Source organism: Sphaeramia orbicularis, chromosome 8 (assembly GCF_902148855.1).
Source record: "Sphaeramia orbicularis chromosome 8, fSphaOr1.1, whole genome shotgun sequence".
In the NCBI taxonomy this organism is placed as follows: Eukaryota; Metazoa; Chordata; class Actinopteri; order Kurtiformes; family Apogonidae; genus Sphaeramia; species Sphaeramia orbicularis.
This window is the reverse complement of record NC_043964.1, coordinates 36,869,890-36,875,625: the sequence shown is the minus strand read 5'-3', so window position 1 is coordinate 36,875,625 and position 5,736 is coordinate 36,869,890. Positions and strand designations below refer to the sequence as shown.

Genomic DNA, 5,736 nt, shown 5'->3' with positions numbered 1-5,736 from the left:
CACTTGCTCTTCCAGGAGAATCCCGAGATGTTCCAGGAGAAACCCTGGCCTGCCGAGAGGTTTATTCCCTCCACTGTGTCCTGGGTTGGCCCTGAGGTCTCCTCCTGGACGGACATGCCCGAAACACCTCCCCAGGGAGGCGTCCAGGAGGCATCCACACTAAATGCCCCAACCACCTCAACTGGCTCCTCTTGACATGGAGGAGCAGCGGCTCTACTCCGAGTCCCTCCCAGATGTCCGAACTCCTCACCCTATCTCTAAGGCTGAGCCCGCCCACCCTGCGAAGGAAACTCATTTCGGCCGCTTGTACCTGTGACCTCGTTCTTTTAGTCATTACCCAGAGCTCATGACCATAGGTGAGGGTCGGAACGCAGATCGACTGGTAAATCAAGATCGTCGCCTTTTGGCTTAGCTCCCTCTTCACCCCAACAGACCAGTTTGGTGCAGGTTGGGTGCAGCAGTGACTTCAATAGGTGCGGCAGTGACCTCGATAGGTGCGGCAGTGACCTCGATAGGTGCGGCAGTGACCTCGATAGGTACGGCAGTGACCTCGATAGGTGCGGCAGTGACCTCAGCAGGTGCGGCAGCGACCTCGATAGGTGCGGCAGCGACCTCGATAGGTGCGGCAGCGACCTCGATAGGTGCGGCAGTGATCTCGATAGGTGCGGCAGTGATCTCGATAGGTGCAGCAGTGACCTTAGCAGGTGCAGCAGCGACCACGGAAGTTTATTTCCCCACAGCTCAGAAACTGACAACAGACAGTAAGCTGCTGTATGAGTGAATGAAGCACTTAAGAAATGCAAAACAATGATGACAACCAACCACTGATGGAATAGGACGGCTGTACGCTGACCTCCCAAACACAAATAAGACCCAGTGGTAGTGTAGTCTGTTACATTTTCTATTGGATAAATGTTTACCTTAACTTTTGATTGGGTGGGCAAGACAGACAATTGCTGCCCATGTCTACCACCAGCCTTGAGTAGTAGTAGTAGTAAAAGTACTAAAAATAGTAGTAGTAGTAAAAGTAGTAGTAGTAATACAAGTAATAGTAGTAGTAGTAGTAGTAATAGTTATAGTAATAGTAATAATAATAGTAGTAGTAGTAGTAGTAATAGTAAAAGTAGTAGTAGTAGTAGTAGTAGTAGTAATAATAATAATAGTAGTAATAGTAATAATAGTAGTAGCAGTAGTAGTAAAAGTAGTAGTAGTAGTAATAGTAATAATAGTAGTAGTAATAGAAGTAGGAGTAGTAGCAATAGTAGTAGCAGTAATAGTAATAGTAATGATAGTAGTAGTCGTAGTAGTAGTAGTAGTAATAGTAACAATAATAGTAGTAGTAGTAATGGTAATAGTAATAACAGTATTAGTAGTAGTAATAATAGTAACAACAGTGGTAGTAGTAGTAGTAGTAATAGTAATAATAGTAGTAGTAGTAGTAGTAATAGTAATGGTAGTAGTAGTAGTAATAGTAGTAGTAATAATAGTAGTAGTAGTAGTAGTTGTAGTAGTAATAGTAAAAGTAGTAGTAGTAATAGTAATAACAGTAGTAGTAGTAGTAGTAATAGTAGTAGTAATAATAGTAGTAGTAGTTGTAGTAGTAATAGTAATAACAGTAGTAGTAATAGTAGTAGTAGTAGTAGTAGTAGTAGTAGTAATAATAGTAGTAGTAGTAGTAGTTGTAGTAGTAATAGTAAAAGTAGTAGTAGTAATAGTAATAACAGTAGTAGTAGTAGTAGTAATAGTAGTAGTAATAATAGTAGTAGTAGTTGTAGTAGTAATAGTAATAACAGTAGTAGTAATAGTAGTAGTAGTAGTAGTAGTAGTAGTAGTAGTAGTAGTAGTGGTAATAGTAATAGTAATAATAGTAGTAGTAGTAGTTGTAGTAGTAATAGTAAAAGCAGTAGTAGTAATAGTAATAATAGTAGTATGTAGCCAGGTGTAAAACACACACACTTATTAGAGTACAGTAAAAGGAGAGACTGTTTATTTTCTTTATTTATTTTGCATCGTCAGAGTGTCGATTTTCCTATTGCATTTGAATGCACCGCTCAGCTCGCATGGTCCCACGAGGGGTACCTAGTTTTTCAGCAGCCAATCAGAGGCTACGCAGGCCACGCTCAGCCTGTCGGCTCAGAGGCAAAGTGCAGGTGCGTTGCTCTTCCGGTCTTTTTCCGATCTCAGCCAGAGGAGAGAGGGTAGCTGCCTGCTAAGAGGAAGAGAAAAGCGGGAGAAAAACCTAGAGTTTACCTGTGAAAAAAAAGAGAAAAGAGAGAATCGGAGTACTCACCCACGGGAGGTCCAGAGCCGAGTGACTGAACGAAGGAGAGAGTTACGTCGGTAAGACGAGTCAATTATCCGGCGGGAAAAAAAAAAACTTGTTGGCGCTTACCGCCATCGTCCATGCTAATGCTAGCTCTGTGCCTAACAGGCTAACTGCTAACCTTTCATCCAGAGAGCCGCTGCGAGGTCCGACATCGGCAGGCTCCGCTTTGATACACGGAGAGCAACGGTGAGAAATGTGTCTTTTTAGATGCTATGGTGCAATTTTCCTCTGGTTTTCTGGATGTTGAAAAAACAGTAGTGCTACTATGTTTATAAGAGCAAACTGAAGTGAATAATGGTGAAATACTTTATATGCACATTGTGTTTATTATTTTATGCTGATGTGTATGTAATTAAAGGGAAGTGTTTAATTTTTCTCATGTCAATTTAAAGGAGAAAAGAGTAATTTGGCATGTTGTACTGAATGTAAAAGAATATTTTATTTTGTATTATGCAAATTATTGAAAAGTTATGTTATTTCAACTGAGTTTAAGGTAACTAGAGGGTAATTTTTGGTGCAGTTCTCTGACATGAATAGGCCTATAGTGTAAGAGCACATTAAGCACACTTCTTTAATACCTCTGTGTCTAACTCAAAATGTGTACGGTTATGTTTTTTCCACATGGTTCTGATATAGTTATAAATGATATTTTGAATGTTAATGGTTACTTACCATAAGTATTATTGAACCACTGTTCACATGAACAGGTAAATGTGTGAGCACTTTAATGTTTAGTTCTCATAAATGATACACTTAAGACTGAACGTTGTACAACTAAAATAGAGATTTAAGATTTGAATAGAGATGAAGATTTATGTCAGAATTAGATGTTATGGTGTACATCTTTTGACATTTGATATCCCTAATGATGCATCAGAGAATGGACGGTGTTGAATGTAAATTATGTGACCTGTCTACAGGTCAGGTTTTTTTAGGACGGAAGAATTCGAGGTTCAGGACAAACTTCCTGCTGTGATAGATGGCGAGCCAACCACCCTGAAGAAAGATCAGCACCGAGGAGATATCCACGTACCCACTCATTCACACACATATGATACACTTACATTACACTGCAAGGACTTTTGGAATCAGGTGAACTTGCAATAACTTCACAACAAGAAAACCTGCAAAAAACTTCTATTTTATTTAAGGGCCCCAACAGACATTTTTGTTTCAAGTGTGCACACGATATTTTTTTTCTTTCTTTTTTTCTGACTGTTTGGGTTATTATTTTTGTATTCTGTACAAATTTGACAATTTACTTTATCCACTGTAAAAATTGTAAGAGTGGCTACTCAACTGTTACTCCTGCGTTTGCCTCTTTATTGTTGCTCAGTACAGTGGCTCCTTCCGAATTTAGTTTCTTCTGATTCTGGTCCAGATCTTTTAATTAGTCCAATCAGCTATTACACTGTAATTCACTTTTATATTTCTAAAATTGGTTACAGAAGTGGCGAGCCAGCCAGGAGCCATTTGATTTGAGCATCAATATTGAAGTAATGACCAGTATGGATTTCATAGAAAAGTCTGGTGTCAAAGTTCCAAATGCAGTTATTGTCAGTGGGAATACGCAGGTGGCTGAACAAGATGAACAAGTGATTGACTTTCTAAAACAGTATGGTAAAATTGAGAGAATCCTTTTGGTTGATGATTCACAGTCCGAGTTCTTTAAAAACCTGATCGTTGAATATTCTAACGGTTCAGCCTTAGAAGGTTTAGAACCTCACTTACCGTACACGTGCACAGCACAAGGTGATTCCACAGTTGTCTATGAAGTTAAGACACTCAGTAGCGTGTATGCTACCAAGGTTGGAAGTGATGTTACTAAGACATACTTAGCTGAGCTCAAGCAACTAGCTAAAATGAGTGGCAAAGACTATGGTGAGGTGTTAAAAGAGATGATGTCTCAGATTGGGGAAGATGTTGAAGCCATGCAGCACACAACTGAAGAATCCTCCCCCACACATGTTGAGACCACTGTCCTATCATCACCTGCTTATAAAGAGAAACAGTATCACACCTCACCTTCGGACGTTACACCAAGCAACAATGGTGCCACTGATCATGGTTCCCTCATGAATGGAGCGAGGGCACTATCCCTTTCAGTAAATGAATTGAACCCACCTGACATCCAGAAGGTCGTGGTCGAGCATATTATACAGAGGCAAGACGTTGTCCCACACATCCAGTCCCAGGTGAGACTCCGCTCCTTCTCCGGCAAGACTCCCAGACCTAATAATGAAACTGATTATGACACATGGCGCACACACATTGAGTTGCTCCAAAATGATCCCAGCATGTCCCCCCTGCAAATATCCAGAAAAATCCATGAGAGCTTGCTTCCACCAGCAGCTGACGTAGTCAAGGGCTTACGGCCTGAGTCACTGCCTGCAGCCTACCTACAGCTTCTAGACTCAGCCTTTGGTACTGTGGAAGATGGGGAGGAGCTTTTCGCTCAGTTCCTGAACACTCTCCAAGACCCAGGTGAGAAACCATCCACATACCTTCATCGGCTCCAGTTAGCCTTAAACCGAGCCATGAAAAGGGGGGGAGTTATACATGAGGAAGCAGACAAACATCTTCTTAAGCAGTTCTGCAGGGGGTGTTGGGATAACACCTTGCTCAGCGCCCTGCAACTGGAGCAAAAGAAGAGCAGCCCACCCCAATTCTCAGACCTCTTGCTAATGATTCGTTCCGAAGAAGATCGACAGCAAGCAAAATCTCATCGCATGAAAAAGCATATTGGCATTACAAAGCAAAGAGCTCAAGTGCAGTTCCATGATGCCTATGTTTGTGAACCAGAGGAGAAGGGTGGGAGTAGTATCAGTATTATTGAGGATCTGAAAAAGCAAGTGGCAAGTCTGCAAAGCCAACTAACGACATTCATGTCACAGAAAAACACAAAAGGGGCTAGCAGCAAGGGATCTGCAGCTAAGCCACAGAGCAGGATGTCAAAACCAAATGATACAGATGTGCAAAGACAAACTAAAAAGAAACAGACATACAAACCCAAGCCCTGGTACTGTTTTAACTGCGGTGAAGACGGGCATATCGCCCTCTGCTGCACCGTCCCTGCAAACCCCAACCTAGTGGCAGAAAAGAAGAAGCAGTTGGAGGAAAAACAGTACCAGTGGGAAGCACAAAATGGTTCAAACTCACCTTTAAACGGCTAACAGTTCCTGTTGTGGGACAGACAGGGACTGAGAAGAGTCAACAGCGTCCCTCCAACGTAGACAGTGAAGACAAAACTCCTGTTAAAACGAACAAAGTCAATACACCAGCGAAGAACATCAAAACTCAAACATGTTCCAGCCTACGGCATTCAAAACAGAATCAACCTTTCCAACTCCCCACCCGGTTGGTTGGTATTAAGAGTACAGCTCAGGTGACTGTGAGAGGTGAAGAGGTCA

General features: G+C 41.8%; 1 long non-coding RNA gene across 1 annotated transcript; it reads left to right on the top strand.

Annotated features, from left to right (window-relative positions):
- Window positions 1-2,179: 2,179 nt before the first annotated feature.
- On the top strand, window positions 2,180-3,788 carry LOC115424647 (uncharacterized). The gene is made up of 3 exons (XR_003936116.1): window positions 2,180-2,340; window positions 2,432-2,512; window positions 3,262-3,788. It is a non-coding gene; the product is annotated as an uncharacterized LOC115424647 (long non-coding RNA).
- The last annotated feature ends 1,948 nt before the right edge of the window (window positions 3,789-5,736 follow it).